The 21,681-nt window shown below is 40.5% G+C and overlaps 1 non-coding gene across 1 annotated transcript; it reads right to left on the bottom strand.

The window, feature by feature from the left end:
- Positions 1–543: 543 nt before the first annotated feature.
- On the bottom strand, positions 544–686 carry LOC136167952 (U4 spliceosomal RNA). Its single transcript, XR_010663126.1, has one exon. It is a non-coding gene; the product is annotated as a U4 spliceosomal RNA (small nuclear RNA).
- Positions 687–21,681: the final 20,995 nt, after the last annotated feature.

The raw sequence follows: 21,681 nt of genomic DNA on the forward strand, positions 1-21,681 counted from the left end.
GTCTCACTCAGCAACGGAGTGAAGAACCAGGTGCTGTGAAGGCAGGTTTTGGAGTCTCAGGTTGAGATGCCCTTTGGTTCCCACGGGAGGATGTGATTGACTCATCTGAATGGGTACCCCCCTACTCAAGGATAAGCAGGAGCTGTGCCTGATGCACTTGATAAGGAGGGTTGACTGGCTAGGGTACTTTAGCCATGAGAGCAGAATAGAGTGGGGAATCTGTCTTTAGGCCATTTGAGGCCCTTCTGATTTTACCACCCGTGTCAAGGCAGCCTATGATGTTAAGCTTTAATTTTAGGGCCTACCCCACAATGGGTCAGGCTCTATACTAGGCACCCTCATGTGCAAGATAAGAATAAGCGGGTTCTGCCCTTTTGGGTCCTAAGTTTCAGGGGGCATATTGATGGGATTATTGAGCTATGATGGTCTTGCCACCTCTTCACCATAGTCCCAGGACCCCGCAGAATGGAGAATGGCTTCTGTGGCCACTAGAGGGCGTTTCCTGCTTTCTGCAGAGGCCCCTCGTTCCTTGGGGTTTAAACACAACTGTGGGTTTAGTGCACAGGTTGATTCTTAAGATTGGTACACCTCAGTGTCACTTGGGAAAAAAATTTTTTTTTTTTTTTTAGCAATAATCGCGCCTCGGATAAACCTCATTGGCTACGATACTGCCACTGCGCAAAGCTGGGGAAAAAATTTTAAACAGAGATCTATGCCCAAAGATTCTTATTCTGTAGGAATAGGATTGAACTTGGGCCTCTATCATTTGAACATGTTTCCCAAGAAATTTTTATAGATAAGCAAAGATGAACCACCAAACAATTTAGTGAGATAGCCTACATTCCAATTTTCCCGTTTTATTTTTTTCTATATTTACTGAGATATAATTGGCTTATAATATTATGTAAGGTGTACAATATGTGATCTGATACACTTATAGAATGATTACCACCATTACACCTCTATCATCTCACATAATTATCCTTTCTTTTTTGTGGCGAGAACATAAGAGATGGGGATATCCTGGTAGCTCAGCTGGTAAAGAACCCACCTGCAATGCAGGAGACCCTGGGTTCAATTCCTGGTTTGGGAAGATTCGTTGGAGAAGGGATAGTCTACCCACTCCAGTATTCTTGGGCTTCCCTGGCAATTCAGAAAGTAAAGAATCTGCCAGCAATGCAGGAGACCTGTGTTCGATCCCTGGGTTGAGAAGATCCCCTGGCAACCCACTCCAGTATGTTGATTTGATACACTTATAAAATGATTACCACTATTACACCTCTATCATCTCACATAACTACCATTTCTTTTTTGTGGTGAGAACATTAAAGGTCTACTCCCTCAGTAACTTTCAAGTATATAATACAGAGTTATTCATTATAATCACCATGTTACACATTAGATCCCTAGAACTTATCCATCTTATAACTGGAAGTTTGTAACCTTTGACCATCTTCCCATTTCCCTCAACTTACCCCCAGCCTTTGGTAGCCAACACTCTACTGTTTTTATGAGTTCAGCTTTTTTACTTTTATTTTTTATTTAAAAAATATTTTTTGGCCATGCCACATGGGATCTTAGTGTCTCAACCAGAGATTGAACCCATGTCCCCTGCATTGGATGTGCAGAATTGTAACCACTGGACCACCAGGGAAGTCCCAAGCTGAGCTTTTTTAAATTCCATATATTCCATAATAGCATACAGTATTTGTCTTATTTCCCAACCCAGGGATCGAACCTGGGTCTTCTGCACTGCAGGCAGATTCTTTACCATCTGAGCCACCAGCTTCAGTTAATAGTATACAATATTTGTCTTATTTCACTTAGCATAATGCCTGCTTAATGCACGCGCTTAAGCATGACTTACTTAGCATAAGGCTGCCTCGAGTCTGGATGCAAAAGCGATGTAGAGACTTGAAGCAAAGTGAAGGTAGGAGACTGGCTCCAACGGCATGCTGTCCTTGACATCTGGGCTCTCAGAGCCTCATGCCTGGAACCACATCCTTTGGATTCTGGCTCTAGACCAGCCCCTCTGGCCAGTGGAAGCTATGTGAGTATTGCGTGAGGGGTGGGGGAACCACAAGAGACAGATGATATTATGCCCTTCTTCTTTATTTTCCTCTACAGCCCTCCCCCACCTCTCTCCCACGCCAGACACAAAACTCTTCTCCTCTCCCTCTCAAAGAAAGAAATGCTCTCGAGCTTTTACTTCCACAAGTAGAAGTCAGAAGCCTGCAGACAGTTAAGTTTGAGGAGATTCTAGACTCTAGTGGGGTATCCTGCCACAAATACATGCAGGTTGTCATCCTCATCCCCTGACTCATGCCCATGTCATTTGATGCTGAGAAACAGGATGTAAGGAGTCATAACTGGAAAAAATCTGATTTTCCATCACTTTACTGCTGAGTTATTGAACTTTTAATTGTCCTCTTTCTATGAAGGTTTTGTTATGGTTACTTTGTTTTGTGAGTGAAATGGGCTCCCCATTTCAAAACCTTATGTGGGTCCTTGAGTGATATTTTTACCGTTGCTTGTTTCAAAATTAATGTAATTACTTGATTTTAAATATTACTTGAAAAAAATAGGAAGACTCCAGGCATAGGAACCACTGGGTTATCTAAGGATTACAGACTTCTTTTCAAAGCAGTTATGCTAAATTATGAAAGATGTACTCCCTGTAAGATAATTCAAGTTCATCTAGAAGAGGCAAGAATTCCACTTGGGTAAGCAGAGAATTCATCCCTTCTCTCCAGTGACTGTAACACCACCCCCACCCCCCCGACTATTCTACTTATTAGTTATCAGGAAAAAATTTTTTAAAGCTCCCAGGGCTACGTTACAAATGTCCTCTTCCAAGCAATCTGATTAAATAAAGGAAGGTGGTATGTATACCTGGTTCTAGGGGTGGACATCTGAGCTGCTGACCAAGTATACTGGGACCCTACCTGACCTAAGAACTACTCGACAGCTCTTTTTTCTTTTTTTAACCCAGCCTAGGAAGCTCATTTCCATAGCTATGCAAATAAGACGTTCCTCTGTGCCAGCCTCTGAATTACTCACTTGGATCACCCACACTGCCACGCAGGCATAGAACAAGAATTCACTGAATAACGACTTGAATGAGGTTGCCTGTCCCAGTGCCCAGGACAGCCAACAGAATGAGAAGTATTCTCCAGAGGGATAGGTGTGTCAGGGTGTGGACTTAGAAATTACCCTCTCTTAAATGTGTAATTAGCAAATCTGTATCAGATCTGCCTGCTTTGGGTGGTGCAACCAGAAAGAATGATAGCAACAACATTGATATTAAAATGATAATCTATTATGAATCTCGCCGTCTCTTTTCATAATCGTCCTCCACCTACAAAATACATTTCTAGGCAAATTAAACTTCTCAAGAGAGCATGAAAAATGGTAGGGTTTTCTTGTCTTGTAAAAGCAAGTCACAACTGAAACAGCTGATAATAGCAGCTACCATTTTACTAAATGCCTTTGGATTATGAGATAGACATCATACCAGGTGGTTTACAAGCTTATCTCATTTAACCTCCTAGCAACTTTTGAGGTACTATCCCTGATAGCTCAGTTGGTAAAGAATCCACCCGCAATGCAGGAGACCACGGTTCAATTCCTGGGTCAGGAAGATCCCCTGGAGAAGGGATAGGCTACCCACTCCAGTATTCTTGGGCTTCCCTTGTGGCTCAGCTGGTAAAGAATCCGCCCACAATGCAGGAGACCTGGGTTCGATCCCCGAGTTAGGAAGACCCCTTGGAGAAGGGAAAAGCTACCCACTCCAGTATTCTGGCCTGGAGAATTCCATGGACTGTATTGTCCATGGGGTCGCAAAGAGTTGCACACGACTGGGTGACTTTCACTTGCAGGACTATTCTGGCTTTTATAGGTGGGGAAACCAAGGCTCTGAAAGGCTAAGTAATTTGCTCAAGTCACCCCATAGTAAAGGAGTATATGGCACCCACGTAGAATTGAGGAAGTCATTCACTGCACCCAGCCACTCGCCAAGTACCCAGCCCAGGCAGTAGAAGCCAAAATCCAGCCTGTGATTGACTTGCCAAGCCACACACCCACAGGGCGATACCTACACAGAGAGTGCGCCCTTTCCTAATATAAACAAAGGCATTCTCTGGGCTAGCTACTGCCCTGAAAATAGAACTTAGAATCAAACCCATTAAGCTGATTCCAGATCCCACATGCTTCATGCTCTGCTGCCTTGCCCAGGACATCTTCCTACCTCCAAGGGTCCCATAAAGATCACAAACATTCCATTCTTGCCCACTGGCTGGGCTTGGGGATGGGCAGAAAGGGAGGACAAGTGAACAGATGCCGTATCACCTTGGAGTAGCCTGGTTTTTAGACGTGACAGGACGGGAATAGCTGTGAACGCCCTGATGAGAGCCATCGCTTTGGTGCAATGAGCTGATAGATGGGAATTCTCAGGCCGACTCCACCACAGGCTGGCATTTTGACCTTTGGCCAGTCACTTAACCTCAGTGACTCCCATTTCTTATCTGAAAATGCAGACAATGATCACAGGTATTCAGAAGTAAAACCTTTTAAAGTAGGCAGAATTTCTCTCTGGTGCTTACAGGCATTTGTGAAGGTTTTTTTCTCCCCCATTTCTTTCCCTGGAGCATTTCCTTCTTTCCTAATAATGACTTTCCCCAAACTGTCTTTATCGAAAAGCAAAGGGAAGGAAGGCTTTGCACAAAGGATTGAATCACTGTTGGGTGAATTTTAGCAGCAGATGAAGGTTTGAGGTTTTCCCAGAGCCTGTAAATCACAAAGGTCAGTGACTCAGGATCAGGCTGTCCTGGGAAAGTATTGTAAAGTACATTTTAAAAAATCATATGAATACATCTACTTAATGGAATATTATGCAGTCATTATGAATGTTCTTTCAGAAAGACTTTGAGGCAACATCTGGGAAAACTCCCAGATATAATGTGATATGTAAAAAGCAGGAGCCCAAAACATATAGATGAGATACAACTATTTAAAAATTATATACATGTACAGAAGTAGTCTAGAAAGTAATATAGAAAAATAAATAATTGTTTGAAGTGGTGGGATAATGAAGAGTTTTTTAAATTTTACTGAACATTATTACAACAATGTGAAGTATATTTAGAAATACTAAAAAAAGAGGAAATTTCATCCTTTTAAAAACATCTGTAGAAAATCAGTCACATAGGTAATTGAATTTTCTGTTGTCGAAATTTCAGGCGGCTGATTTTTTTCACTTGGGACAAAATGTTTTTAAGACATGACATTTCTGTAAGCTCTTAAATATTGATTTTGCTAATAGAAACACACTACCAGAAATCCAGTGCTTGGGATTCTTTATGTTGAGATGTTATGTTTGTGCAAGAATTTGCTGAATTCTGCTTAAAGAGAGAACCTGGTTAAATACTATATAATAATATGATGCCTCTGAGGATGAAGAACAATATAAGCATCTTTACACCTCAGAACTTTAATGTAGAACAAATCACTGGTATCTGCTTCTCTGAACAGACAGGTGACTTCTTCTGCAGCAACATTCAAATTAATCTAAAATCTCTAATAGTTTACTCACCTCCATTCATTGGAGAAGGAAATGGCAACCCACTCCAGGGTTCTTGCCTGGAGAATCCCAGGGACAGGGGAGCCTGGTGGGCTGCCGTCTATGGGGTCGCACAGAGTCGGACACGACTGAAGCAACTTAGCAGCAGCAGCAGCACCTCCTTTATAGGAATTTCTGGATGAGCACTCACAGGTACCTGCTAGAGAACTCTTACTTGTCATTCTCATTTCCCAAATAATGGACATGATTTTTCCTGTAAATGTAACTTGTGCTCTAACATAAAGAAAAAACAACTATAGAAGTTTTAGATATTGCAACTAGCTATTGTATGATTGATCTTGGAGCTTCTGATCTCCTTTGGAGCGCTTATAACCACTCTCTTGTTCCTCACCGTTAAAAAGCAAACTTTTGCAGCATAGTCTGCCAAAGCTAGAAGGTACTCATAAGTCATTTGGTTCAACTGGCTCATTTTACAGATGAGGAAATTGTGGCTCAGAATTTAAAATGCATGACTTGCCCAAGGTTATATAAAAAGTGAGAAGCAAAATCAGGATCCTTTCTTTTCTTGGAGTAGTTATCTTAGTCCAAGATCTTCCACTTATATTCATGGGGTTTCTTCTTGATTACAAGAACAATATACACTTGCTATATAAAATATGAAAAACAGAAGAAAAAAAAAACAGGCCTTTAAAAAAGAATATAAATGCTACCCATAATTCCACTCCCCAGATATAGCAACACATTGTATATGTATGTCTGGTTCTTTGAGTCCTACTTCAGATGGGCAGGGGTGAGGTAACAAGTGTGCAGGGGTGGGGGACACTAGGCCTGTTTGAGCTCTGGTCCAGAGTAGGATTGTTATGCTGTGTATTTTGGCCTCCCCCATGGGTGACCTTGGCATATGGAGCAGCATAGACTATGAGGGGGAATTGCATCGGAGGCATCTCCAGCCAAATCTGTGCTGGGAGAGAATGCCTGAAATGTGACAGCATCCAGTCTGGGATCTGAGCTGTCCCTTTTCTGTTCAATCCATTACACCTAGTAAATAGGCTCCTCTGCTTTTCAGCATTAAAAGCACTCCTTTCTATAGGCTAAGACACATGGGTTGGAAAAGGGTTAGTTAGCCTTGGATTCCACTAGCTATTACTGAGACTCTGCAAATGTTACTTGCCAATAAATTGTGAACATTTTCCCACATCAGTAAACATCCTTCTACAGATTAATTTTTAGTACCTCCATAAGATCTCACAAATACATGAGTCATAATTTATTTAATTATCCTATATTTGGGCACATAAGTTGTTTTCAAGTTTTTCCATTAAAAACAATATTGGAAAGAACATCCTTTAAATATTTGGGACATCTGTTTCTTTAGGATAAATTCTTAGAAATAGAATTGCTTGATGAAAGAGATTTGTTACATATTGTCTAATATGTCCATTGTCTAAAGTAATTGTCTAATGTAATATGTAATAATAACATAGTTGTCTAGCACTCTAGAATGGAGAAGGCAATGGCACCCCACTCTTGCCTGGAAAATCCCATGGACGGAGGAGCCTGGTAGGCTGCAGTCCATGGGGTCTTGAAGAGTCGGACATGACTGAGCGACTTCCCTTTCACTTTTCACTTTCATGCATTGGAGAAGGAAATGGCAACCCACTCCAGTGTTCTTGCCTGGAGAATCCCAGGGACGAGGGAGCCTGGTGGGCTGTCGTCTATGGGGTCGCACAGAGTCAGACACGACTGAAGCGACTTAGCAGCAGCAACACTCTAGAAAGGTGTTGTTTTCTTTTTAACATTTTATTTTGTATTGGGGTATAGTTGATTAACCGGCTTCCCTGTGGTGATTTTGGAGCCCAAGTAAATAAACTCTGTCACCACTTTTTCCCCTTCTATTTGCCATGAAGTGATGGGACCTGATGCCACGATCTTAGTTTTTTTGTTTTTTTGCTTTGAGAAAACCTTTATTGCACATCATTGAATTAATTTCTATCTGAATAAACAGCACACACACAAAAAAAGATTAATGTTGTGAAAATCCCTGAAGCTTCTAATCAGCAGTCTGCAAGGAGTGGAAAGTTTGGTTTTGTGTCTTTTTAAGGCATACATTTTCCATTTATTTAAAAATTTTGAACATAATTATTTTCCAAAATATTTTTGATGTCAGTTATAGAACTTCTCCCCATGAAACTATGGTTCCTGACCCTGAAATGCTACTCTTTTCTATGAGAGTGAATGTGCCCCTGAGGGATCTGGCGCATCATGCACTTTTCACAAGGCTGTGCAAATACTAATAAATCAATCCTTGTGGGATGGAATATGCATTTGGTATGCACTTCAATTTTCATAGATATATAGAATACTCTTTCAACTTTGTCCTTTAAAGGAAAGGAGAAAACCTATACACAAGTACTAAAATATCTGATCTCCAGAAATCAAAACAGTATCAAATAACAATTGTCCTTCAGAACCAAATATGTGACTGTTAGCTGGTGATTATTTTTTCCTTTCTCATTATGTCTTTTGAAAGTGAAAGTCACTCAATTCAGTTCAGTCGCTCAGTCATGTCCGACTCTTTGTGACCCCATAGACTGCAGCATGCCAGGCCTTCTTGTCCATCACTAACTCCCAGAGTTTACTCAAACTCATGTTCATTGAGTCGGTGATGTCATCCAACCATCTCATCCTCTGTTGTCCCCTTTTCCTCCCACCTTCAATCTTTCCCAGCATCAGGGTCTTTTCCAAAGAGTCAATTCTTCGAATCAGGTGGTCAAAGTATTGGAGTTTCAGCTTCAGGATCAGTCCTTCCAATGAATATTCAGGACTGATTTTCTTTAGGATGGACTGGTTGGATCTCCTTGCAGTCCAAGGGACTTTCAAGAGTCTTCTCCAACACCACAGTTCAAAAGCATCAATTCTTTGGCGCTCAGCTTTCTTTATAGTCATGTCCAACTCTTGCAACCCCATGGACCATAGCCTGCCAGGCTCCTCTGTCCATGGAATTTTCCAGGCAAGAATACTGGAGAGGGTTGCCATTTCCTACTCCAGATCTCAGCTTTTTGAGTGTTGAGTTTTAAGTCATCATTTAAGATGATGAGGCTTTTAAACTCATCATCTGTATACCTGACATTATTAATATTTCTCCTGGCAGTCTTGATTCCAGCTTGTGCTTCATCCAACCTGGCATTTTGCATAATGTACTCTGCATAGATGTTAAATAAGCAGGGTGACAATACGCAGCCTTGTCATACTCCTTTCCCAATTTTGAACCAGTTTGTTGTTCCATGTCTGATTCTAACAGTTGCTTCTTGTCCTGCATACAGGTTTCTCAGGAGGCAGGTAAGGTGGTCTGGTATTCCCATCTCTTTAAGAATTTCCCACAGTTTGTTGTGATCCACACAGTCAAAAACTTCAGCATAGTCAATGAAGCAGAAGTAAATGTAGATGCTTTTCTGGAATTCCCTTGTTCTCTATGATCCAATGATGTTGGCAATTTGATAGCTCTGCCTTTTCCAAATCCAGTTTGTGCATCTGCAAGTTCTTTGTTCATGTCCTACTACAGCCTAACTTGAAGGATTTTGAGCATTACCTTTCTAGAATGTGAAATGAGCACAATTGTACAGTAGTTTGGACATTCTTTGGCCTTGCCTTCCTTTGGATTTGGAATGAAAACTGACATTTTCCAGGCCTGTGGCCACTGCTGAGTTTTCCAAATTTGCTGACATATTAAGTGCAGCACTTTGACAACATCATCTTTTAGGATCTGAAATAGCTCAGCTGGAATTTCATCACCTCCACTAGCTTTGTTTGCAGTAATACTTCTTAAGGCCCACTTGACTTCACACTGCAGGATGTAGCTGAGTGACCAAGGTTGCTTTAGGCGATTGATTACACCACTGTGTATGAGGAAGCCTTACAAATAGCTGAGAAAAGAAGAGAAGTGAAAGGCAAAGGACAAAGGGAAAGATACACCCACCTGAATGCTGAGTTCCAGAGAATAATAAGGAGAGATAAGGAAACCTTCTTAAGTAAACAATGAACAATGCACAGGCTGCTATATAGCATTGAGCTCAGTTCCCTGGGCCATACTGTAGGTCCTTGCTTGTTATCCATTTTAAAATTAGCAGTGTGTACATATCCATCCCAAACTCCCTAACTATCCCTTCTCCCATCCTTCCTCCTGGTAACCATAAGTTCATTCCCTAAGTCTGTGAGACTCTTCCAAGAATGGCGATTTTAATGTTCAATTCTACATATTGGAATAGTTGTTCTGTTAGAGCCCTGTTTCAGGTTCACCATTTAAAATTCACCTCCTTCTTTGTGCCTCAGCTTGGTTACTTTAATCAGGAGGAAACACAGGGCTCAAATAGCAGGAGATGGAAGTTTCAGATGGGAAGAAGCTAGTCAAAGCGTTTTTCTGTCCATTTATTTCCTCAAGACAGAGCTAAATGCATTGCCATTCTCTTGACTCGCTGCCAAGGTGATATCACTTAGGCTGTCTGAGGAGCCCAGGACTTCTGAGCTCACACACTTCACTTGGACAAAGAGTGATCTTCTGTGCCCTTTTGTGATCTTGCCTGGGTCATAAATGGTGGACTGAGCAGACAGCCAAGCATAGCCCCTTTCTTTCTCTTTTTTTCTAGGCAGGCTCAGTACTAATTTTATTTCCCTGTTTGAGACACTCATTATTCTCTAATAAAAGCATTAAATGACAAACAAGCAAACTTTCTGGACAAGGTGGGACTTCTCAGGGGAATTTTGAAAGTGACATGTTTTTTCCTTCTCCTATTGTTTCAAATATTTAAATACTTTATCTGCCTCCAGGGGAAAGGATTCACAGATTTCAATGTAAACTGCTTACTTTCTCGTCCTCTGAAAGACAGGGACTAATGATGGCTAACACTTACATAGCACCTGCTGTGTGCTAGCTGTGTAGTAAATGCTTTATGCCTATCTATTCACTGTATCTTCCTAATAGCTGATGCTGTAGATTATATCCTCATCTTCATCATCTCCCCACTATGCAGATGAAGAAACTGAGGTTCAGAGAAGTTAAGTAATCTTTGACTAGTACATGGCAAAGCTGAAGGCATAGCCTGGCTCTGGAGACCATGTCCCAACATGTAACACGCTTACTTTGGCCCTCCTCCTGCGGTCCTGACTGAGATCTCCCAGGTCTTTTGTTTTTCCTTAACAGCAAATCAGACTTAGTGGAAAGGGTCAATCCCAGTTATTAAGTGGCTTCTGGGTTATCTCTGTACATTTGTCCAAATCTTTCCTTCCTAGTCCCTCTTCTCTTTTCTTCTTTATCCAATTTCATTTATTTAAAACATTTGTCTTCTGCCAGACAACTGGATGTGGTTTTAGCTTCTCTTGCCTGTGAAATCAAGGTGGCTCAGAGTGGCCCAATTGGCTTTCTTGGCTCTCAGCCCAGTTTTCAGGCTGGCAATGCTTAGTCTACATTTTAATTGCAGTTACCTTCAGTTATGATTGTGACAATGACAACTGAGGCATTCAGAAGAAAATATAGAACTGATATATTGATAAACATATTTCAACACTCATGGAAGGTATTTTCAATACAAGTAGACAAAAAGAGACTTTAACTTGGAAGCTTAAGGGAAGCTGAGGACAGAAAATATATTGTGTAGTTGGCACGCTCATACTGAGGTTCTTTATGAGAATTTCTCGTCCGTTTGCTTGCACAGCTTCTGGAGCACAGAGCATGTGCCCTCTTTCACTGGTGGGATTATTGCGACACTACGAGGTGAAGTGATCTGATTCTAATGGGTTTGCAGTGAGGCAGGGCCAGGTGCATAGCAGCGCTGCGGACTGCCCGTTCAGCTGCTGGTCCACAGGCCTGTGCAGCCTAGTCTCTTTGCTTTTGATGTCATCAGATAAAATGAACCAGACAATCTAGACCTGAAGATTAATATCTCCCTGTGGAAACATAAGAAAGGTTAACATCTTCCTTACTGCTGATAACCATGTCAAGATGTGGGTTATAAGTTTAAGAAACATCAGTCAGCTCGAAAACAAAAACCATCCATTTCACCTACGTTTATCTGATAGGAGTATCAGGTACCGAAGAAGTAAAAGATGGGTCTCAGCTCACCCTTTGCTGCAACTTTTTGTAATCCCCCAGGTGCTGGCAGTTTTACACAAGTGCCTGATCTGCCTGGAAGGGCCCACAGTTTGTACTCTCTCCTCTCCCCATATAGATATCATAAGATAGATTTATAAGTTGTTATAAGATACTTTGATAAGTTGTCATAAGATACATTGATTTATAAATAATATAAACACCATACAAATATTATACATATATGTGCACAGACACACATGTATATATACATATTCATAAATGCAATCGTCTTTTTTAATTAATTTATTTTTTATTGAAGGATAATTGCTTTACAGAATTTTGCTCTTTTCTGTCAAACCTCAACAACAATCATGTATTTTTTAATATATTTCTTCCCTCTTTTTTCTTGGATCACCCCATCTCCCTTTCTCTTTGTCTCACATGAGCCACTCTCTAAATGAAACCATGTTGCTTCATGACTGTATCCTCCTATAATTTTACCAATGCTCATATCAGTTCAGTTCAGTCGCTCAGTCATGTCTGACTCTTTGTGACCCCATAGACTGCAGCATACCAGGCCTTCTTGTCCATCACTAACTCCCAGAGTTTACCCAAACCCATGTCCATCGAGTTGGTGATGCCATCCAACCATCTTATCCTCTGTCGTCACCTTCTCCTCCTGCCCCTAATCCTTCCCAGCATCAGGGTCTTTTCCAGTGAGTCAAGTCTTCACATGAGGTGGCCAAAGTATTGGAGTTTCAGCTTCAGCATCAGTCCTTCCAATGAATATCCAGGACGGATCTCCTTTAGGATGGACTGGTTGGATCTTCTTGCAGTCCAAGGGGCTCTCAAGAGTCTTCTCCAACACCACAGTTGAAAAGCATCAATTCTTCGGTGCTCAGCTTTCTTTACTGTCCAACTCTTACATCCATACATGACTACTGGAAAAACCATAGCCTTGACTAGACGGACATTTGTTGGCAAAGTAATGTCTCTGCTTTTTAATATGCTATTCAGGTTGGTCATAAATTTCCTTCCAAGGAGTAAACGTCTTTTAATTTCATGGCTGCAGTCACCATCTGCAGTGATTTTGGAGCCCCCAAAAATAAAGTCTGACACTGTTAACACTGTTTCCCTATCTATTTGCCATGAAGTGATGGGACCAGATGCCATGATCTTAGTTTTCTGAATGTTGAGCTTTAAGCCAACTTTTTCACTCTCCTCCTTCATTTTCATCAAGAGGTTTTTTAGTTCCTCTTCACTTTCTGCCATAAGGGTGGTATCATTTGCATATCTGAGGTTATTGATATTTCTCCCGGCGATCTTGATTCCAGCTTGTGCTTCTTCCAGCCCAGTGTTTCTCAAAAACGACAGAATGATCTCTGTTCATTTCCAAGGCAAACCATTCAATATCACAGTGATCCAAACCTATGCCCCAACCAGTAACTCTGAAGAAGCTAAAGTTGAACGGTTGTATGAAGACCTACAAGACCTTTTAGAACTAACACTCAAAAAAGATTTGCTTTTCATTATAGGGGAATGGAATGCTCATATAAGCCTATTTAAATAAATGTATAAACACACCCAAGTGTCTATGCACATACATTTTTATACAGGTGCATATCTTTTTTTTTTTTAACATAAATGGGATGTACTTTTCTACATCATGCTTTCTTCATTCAGCATTTTTCTGGTGGAACTCCTTTTAAGTCAAGCTGTACAGCTGTGATTGTCTTTTTAATAGCTTCATACTATTCCATGGTATGAGCAGTCCTGTAATTTGCTTGATCATTCCCCTTTTGATGGACATTCACATTGCTTCTAGCTTTGCTACCAAGAAACATAGTGTAATAAATATCTTTGAATTATATAATCTTATGCATTTAAAATGTTTTATTTTCATAGGCTAACTTCCCAAGAATAAAGTTATGCATCAAAGCATATAGACATTTTTAGTGGCTGTTACTTGATTACTCTCTAAAAGATCTTTTTTTAGTAACTTTAAAATAAATATTTGTCTAAAATACTGCTAACAATAATTTTTTAGCATTACTTGCATCAAAACATTTTTCTAGATATAAAAGTCTCTTATTAGTTCTGTTCATTATTTCCTACCACTAGCACCACCTGGGAAGCCCCCTTTATAAGGTAATTTTGTATAAACACATCACTATTTTCTATGATGACTTCTTGACTTTCTTCTTCATCTCCCTTTCACCTAATCTGTCTTACTGAGACTTACTCACCTTCCCAGAAGCAGAAGTTCCCCCGTGTGTTAACCACCCTTCCTTCCCCTAGCCCAGGCACAGGAAAGTCTCTCCCGTGCAAACTTGCTTGGTACCTTGTATGGTACTTGTCTGAGTCTGTCGGCCCCGCTGGACAGCAAGTTCCTGGAAAGCTGAATCAATGTCCTATTCACCTTTATAAAACGAAGCACCCAACACTGCTTTAATAGAGAGCTGCTCAATAGTTGGTGGGCAAATTTAAGTATTTTTGTATAAATTCTTACTTTACACCTAATTTAAATGACTTCACCTGACTGTCTTAAAAACAAGGTGAAAATGAAAGATTGGGTTAACTGAGTATTCCTGAATAAGATGACAACAATGCATGTTTGTGATGTTTAATAGTTTATTTTAAAAATACATTTATTTATTCGGCTGTACTGGGTCTTAGCTGTGGCATGTGGGATCTATTTCCCTGATCAGGGATCGAACCTGGGCCCCCTGCATTGGGAGCGTGGAGTCTTAGTCATTGGACCTCCAGGGAAGTCTGCTTAACAGATATTTTAGAGGGGAAAGAAAAAACTTGTATTCATTGCACCATAGACTCTGAATTACAACACAGAGGGAATAAGGGGGAATAAGAACCCATGTATGTTTTTATGGACATTAAGTCCTTATCCAAAAATGAAATGCCTGCTTGAGTGTCTCATGTATACTTTTGAGAATATAAAATACTCACAGTTCCTAAATGGCCAGCACCCATAAAGCTACTTGATTGCTTTATAGTATTTTTGCTATATTCCTGTCAGAAAGTATCCTTTTGAGGCAAGTTTCCTGTCGAATGTGTGTATAATGCAGAGACCGGTATGTTATCAGAACTTCTTACTTTCTTGTTTTCATCTTTCATCCGTTTAATTGATTATTAAGGAAGAAAATTTAAGAATATAAATATTAAAAATTAAAGCCTTGACTTTCCATAATTTCTTTTTTTCTTTTTTGATTTTTCATAATTCTTAATCAAGCATATTTTTTTTTCCTAACAGAACTAGGCATCTTGAGAACTATTAGAATAAAAATACAAAGAGGTGACTATCTTGAAGTGTAGTGTTTGTTTATCTTTCTGCAATATTTGCTGTTTAGAATGTAACGGTAAACTCAGATCTATTTTAAATTTGTCTTAAATCAGCATGTAGTTCCTGGTAGAATATAGGTGCTCAATAAATATTTATTGGATCAAGGACTGATGAACTGTGGTAACAGATAAGCTCACTGATAATTTTGTTATATTTAGAGTTGTTTTAAAACGCACCCAACATTCTTAGCTAATGGCTATTTTTAAAAAAAGTTAATCCCCAAAATGTGCATTTGGCAGAAACTATTAATAATATTGCTCAAGGACCTCAACAGGAAATCTATGTTTGGCTTCTTTCCTCTTGGCAATCTAGGGCCAAAAGCAGCTTCTAGTGACATGCTTATGGCAGTGTTTTTTGAGCATTGGCTCATGTAAATTTTTTGTGGTTTTGGTGCCAAATGTAAACAAACTAAAAAACTAAAACTAAATCTAAAAGCAGACTTGTCTCCAAAATTTGACTTCGGAATACAGGCCTTCCTGTATATGTTACTGGGCAAATGATAAGCATACTGAGGAAGTCTGGTGAGCAGCAGTTCTAAGAAGCACAAAATGATTTAAATTTTGTGCCTCTGTTCAAGGCATTTGGAAGTGAAATCAAAGAATAGGATTCATTTATAGAACCTGCTAAATAATGTATCAATTCTTTCGCAATAAATTAAAATGTAAAATATTGCCCAATCTTCTTTTTAGCCAACATTCCAGTCTTCCAACATTCCACGGTCCGACATCTGGGAAACTGGGCAGGGAAGGAAACATACTGCTTCTAATTACTCTGCATCAGCCAGAGATTGCTTAAACTTCCAAGGTATGAGATGGGCAAGGCAGAATATTAAAAGTAGTAAATAGTTTTCACAAACCTTTCACAGATCATTAGCTTGAAAAGTAAATGAAAACAGACATCTCTAATTTCCTTCTTTTGCTCTTGGCATCATTTTCCAAATACTTGACCCTGATGGAAAATTGTTATATAGTTTGACAACCCCCACCAGGGTTCTGTGAACCCTTTTTGGGTACCAGAGAAAGAAACAGATCCTACTGGAATATCCCACAACAATGTGGCTGAATCACAAACGTGGTCACGGGCATAGAGAGAAGAAAATCTTACCCTCATAGGCGTCTAACTCAAGTGACTTTATTTTTTTTTTGTCGCACTGCATGGCATATGGAACTTCCCTGACCAAGGATCGAACCCTCACCCCTGCAATGGAATTCCAGAGTCATAACCACTAGACTACCTGAGAAGTCCTCAAGTGACATTTGATACAATTAATTTACAGGCAGTTGGAGAGTAAAGATAAATCAGTGGAAGAGACAACTTACTGGAACTCTTTCTTTCTCCAGACTAGAGGCTAATCTCTATTAAAACAAGATGCTAAACTAGCCTACCATTCAATATCTTGTAGTTCTCAGACCATGCTTTTTTTTTTTTTTAAACTAAGACATTCTAAGACTGAGTAATGAGTTTTCCCCCAGATTTCCCAGGTCTGAAGAAATTATACCTCCCTCGGGTTCTCCCTGAGGCTTCTTACCCACATTTGTCTGGAAGAACAGGTGAAAACAGCTCAAGAAAGAGTGAACTAGAGCACTCTGCTTCTCTGGTATGTGACCATTGTTCCAAACGCCGGAACAGCCTAAACTCCAGAATCCTTTCATCTGTATTTAGCTCCAAGGAGTGTGAACCGCCATAATCACCCTCCAGAGACCTAACTTCATATTCACAGGGCTCCCATGTATGTGTATGTTAGTCATTTAGTCGTGTCCAGCTCTTTGCAACCCCATGGACTGTAGCCCGCCAGGCTCCTCTGTCCATGGGATCCTCCAGCCAAGAATACTGGAGTGGGTTGCCATGCCCTTCTCCAGGGGGTCTTCCCTGCCTAGGGATTGAACCTGGGTCTCCCGCATCGCAGGCAGATTCTTTACCACCTGAGTCATCAGGGAAGCCCCTATATTCCCATTATAGTCAGCATATATTTTTTGAGCGTCTGCTTAGTGCCAAGTTCTGGGAATATAGCCGTGAATAAACATACACATTTTTGCCCTCAGAAGTCTCACAGTCTAAGGGAGGGAAGTGGGTACTTACAACAGCAATTTTCTAAGTGTTAAGTGCCAAAGGATCACATAAGAGGGACCCCTCAGAAAGAGCACGCACATCTGAGTGTAGCCTTCCCTGTCCCCTTTCCGTTTCTTTATGAGCGGGCAATATTAGTCTCTCTGTCTCTGAACATGGAAGCTGACAAACAAGAAATGAACGCCAATTCTCTTTCATGTTTTCCATACATATTTTGCTCCTCAAACACTTCCTTTGCTCCAGTGGTAAACTTCTTTACTTTGAGAAAAGCAAATAGAATCCAATGCTACTCAATAAACAAGTGATGGTTACCCTCCATGGTAGAAGGCATTCTCAAACACCTTTCATACCTGAGGATTTAGATGATCAATAAGCCAGCAGGTTAGTGTCCATTATTTGTTTCCATACCTCATTTAAGATTCCACATTGTATTTAGTTGTATTGAGTAGCTTCAGTTGCATGCAACATATTCTGGTAAATTCTCTATTTATTCTGTTACAAATACTTTCTGATTTTCCTTGATATGGCTTTTTAAGTGCACACATCATTTAAAAGTGGACATTTAATTTCCAAATACAAAGCATTTTAAAATTATATTTGATATTAATTTCCCATTTTGATATTAATTTCTCATTTAAATGCTTTTTCTCTGTAATCAGCCTCTGTTTCCTCGATCTTCTAACTTTATTGAGGCATTCAATGGCTAAGTCAAAATCTCTCTTTGTAAATGTCACATGGCACTAGAAAATATGTGGGTTATTTTCAAATATCTTTTGATACTTATTTCTAACATAATTTCATAGTGATAAGAGAACAGACTGTAGGACTTCAATACCTTTAGACCATGAAATATTTGTACCTTGTTTTATGTCCCTGGATTTGTTCCAGTGTCTCCTAGTTTATAGCAAGGGGAAAGTGAATTTGTATCCTACTGTTGTGTGAAAATTGTATAAATATTAATTATAATGAATTGGTTCTTAGTACTTTTCAGTCTACTATATCATTCTACTTTTCTGTATATTCATTCTATTAATTTTTAAGTGTTTGATATTGAAACTACAACTAAAATCTTAATTCATCTACTTAAAAAATAATTGTAATATATAGAACTATATGTAATTTTGCTCTGTATTTTCTAAGTCTCTTGTAAATATGTTATCATACTTTTATAATTTAAAAAATAAAAACAAAAGAGAAAAAAATAAGCCAGCAGGTGAGAACAAGTGTAACATTATGTGAAGGTCAGACTCAAAAAAACCTTAGTCCTCACATGTGCAGTTATATAGACCATGCATTTTGAAATTTGGATGCTTCTGACTGTGACCCAAAAAGAAGATCCTAGGAAACCAAACTCCCCAGAGATGAGACTATCCATGTGATTTTTATCTTTGTGACCAATGATTAAATCCTGTTTAGCCTTCTATTGTCTTCCACATAGTACAGTTTTTAGTTCAGTTTCTACAGAAGTAGACTCTGAGATGAGAATTCATGTACAAGTGATGTACTGAGAAAGTATCTGTATAAAGAGGCCATGAGGTGTGTAAGAGAAGCAGGACCAGGAGGAGAGAAATCTAAGCAAAGGTACAATTTCGGGTAAAATCCTGCCTGGCCCTGCAGGAAAGCAGCTCGAGAGTGTAATTTGCGCTTCAGGTTTTGTCCCGTCTGGAGGCCAGGAGGTGGTCCTTCATAAGCCCGCATCAGTCATCTGTTGGTCACCCAGGCAGACATAAACTCCTAGGCAGATGGCCAGTTTACTGTGTGTGGGCAAGGCAGTTCTCAAAGTGATGTGCAGGCCTTTTAGAAGTAAAGATATGCAGAAACCCAGCTAGAGGTATACAGAACCCATTAAAGGGATCTAAAAGGATCTGAGTAAAGCAATGACAAAACTGCTACAAGTTGTTAGAGCAGATAACAGAATTTATGCAAATGGTTTAAATAGTTCTCCCTCCCCCCCTTCCCTCCCCCCATCTCTGTTACTGAGTGTATATATCTGGATCTAATGCCTAGATAAGTGTGAGCCAGGACCCCACTGTGCACCATGTCATAACTGAGAAGATGGATCCTTGATCAATATCCTCATAGTGAACTCTCCACATTGACTTGTTTTCTCCACATGTGCTGACCACGTGTTGGGCTGGCCTCTCTCTTGCCCCAGCTGTGTCTGCTCTGCTGGAGGTGGGGTGCTAGTTGACTGGGAATCAGCATGTCTATGCCCAAACCTGCTCATGCTGTTTGTACTTGTTATTGAATTTTGCTGCTTTAATAAATCATCATAAGTGAATGAGATAAGAGAGCAAAATGGGGTTGTTTTTGCTATGAAACTTGAAAGTGTGAGGTTCATGTATTAGAGATGCTAAAAAAAATTCTTTTTAAACAAGTGTCATTGAAGCAACTGTAGACAGCTGGGTAAAAACCCTGAAGGATTTTGTACTGAAATTGACTGTAGGTTTAGTTGGGGTTTTTTTTTTGGAAAAACAAACAAAAGACAACCATCCAAAACCACTAAAACTATAACTCCTAAGAACTATACTACGGTTGTGGTAGATGTAATGGAAAGTAAGTGAACCTCAGTTGTTAAGTCTATGTTCAAAGTATTAGCAAACAATTGTACAGTTAAATGCTTTATGTTGAAATAATATTTTCAAAAGTTCTGTGTCTTATTTTTGTCATGATTCCCACTTTACCTAACTTAATTCAGTTGATCAACCAATCAATATGAAACTCACAGGCAGAAAAAAAAGCAAGCCTTACTTTTGGGAGCTGAGATTTTTCTTTTGTGCTTTGAAGCTCACCCCTCTCAAGTTTCCCATGGCTCACTTAAATATCCCTGTGATGGAGCGAGCAGCGGAATGGATAAATGCCGGGAGCACTGGGGGGCCCTTGGCTGAACACCCCAGGTGTTCACCGCTCCCCGGGTCCCACTCCCTATGCTCTTCACATCCAGCCTACTCCTCCCACGCAGAGGGAGGAGGGCCTCCATGCCCCCTGCACATGTCCTGCCAGAAACACAGGTCTTAGTAGGGACAGACTAGCCAGAGCGCGGCCAGTTTACCAGGAGACTTTAGAGTGTGGCTCTACTATTCCTGAGAGAGGCTGTGGTGCTGCGTCCCACGTGTCCGGCCCGTAATCACCACAGACACTCAGATAGCCTGCTGCAGCTGAGAGGCCCACCTGTCAGCTGGGCTCATTTCAATCTTCCTTCCCTGAAGAGCTAGGCCCAGTTTTTGAGTGTGGGGAAATGACTCACTGCAAAAATGTGAAATAGCACTTTCTTCACTCTCCTCAGAGTTCATCCAGAAGATGTCTAACTGGAGCGAGAGACAGACGTCTCAGTCCTGGGGCGTCCTCCCCACTCCTGGCATCTGTATCGCCTCCAGCATCCAAGCTGGTCTAGGGTCAGGTCCTTTAAGAATGCCATCCATGTGAAAGTTCAGTGCTATACTGTCAACACCTGGTGCTTTTTAGATGCTGGGGTCCAAGAGGACTCCGAGGAGTGAGAGGAAGACTATTCGAAGATGCTACACACACAGCCTGCACAGTGACTATATCACAGACATATTCAGCAAAGTGGATCATTTGTACCCTAGAACATTCCTTTGGGGGGAGTCCCAGGTCTGTTTGGAAGATGCCTTTGAGCACTCATGGCTGGGATAAACTGGAGTCAGTGTCTGAGTAAGTAAATAGTTGCTTTGCTGAACCTGGAAAGATGTTTATAATCTTGTGTTTAGATGGGGTAAAGGCCATGGTGAATCATTTCTGCAGTGTTTTCAGGGCTTAGAGTCTTGGGTTTGGCAGTGGTGGAAAGACTGGTGTTGGCATGTGCCACCTTAGGGGGTGGCATTTAGGTTGAGGCCTGGCTGGAGAAGTGGAAGGAGAATGTTCCAGACCCTGAGGTGGGGATGGGCCTGGTGTGTCAGAGTACAGACGGCACCAGTCTGGTTGGGCCAGAGGGGACTCTGTGATGAGGGTCGGAGGGAGGACCCGTGGGGCTGGTTGGCCAGTGTTTAGGCTCTGGGAGAAGCTACCCTGGACATTTTGCATTCTCTGTCTTTGTGTACCCCCTAAGTACAAGGACATTTCCCTCATTGTGAATTTCACGCTGCCAAGATAGAAACCACACGTCGGTTTCCCAGCATACCTAGCAGCCAGGCCTGTCATGTGACCCTGGGTGCAGTCCCAGTTTCCACCAGTCAGAGTTTTGGAGATCTAATGAGTATCTTGGTAACTATAGTTAACAATATATTATATACATTATAAGAATATTATATAAAGGTTGCTAAGAGAGAACTCAAATGTTCTCACCAAAAAAAAAAAGAGAGAAAGAAATGGTAATTATGTGAGGTGATGAAGGTGTTAACTAAGCTTACTGTGGTATCATTTCACAATACAGAAGTATATCATATATCACATTGTACATCTTAAGCCTACACAATATTATATGTCAATTATATCTCAAAAATGCTTGGGAAAAAATCTGGAAAAGAAGTTTGGAGCTTGATATTTGGGCCTTGTATATCTAGATTTCCAGGAGAAATATCAATGACCTCAGATATGCAAATAACACCACCCTTATGGCAGAAAGTGAAGAAGAAC

This window comes from Muntiacus reevesi, chromosome 4 (assembly GCF_963930625.1).
Source record: "Muntiacus reevesi chromosome 4, mMunRee1.1, whole genome shotgun sequence".
Lineage (NCBI taxonomy): Eukaryota > Metazoa > Chordata > Mammalia > Artiodactyla > Cervidae > Muntiacus > Muntiacus reevesi.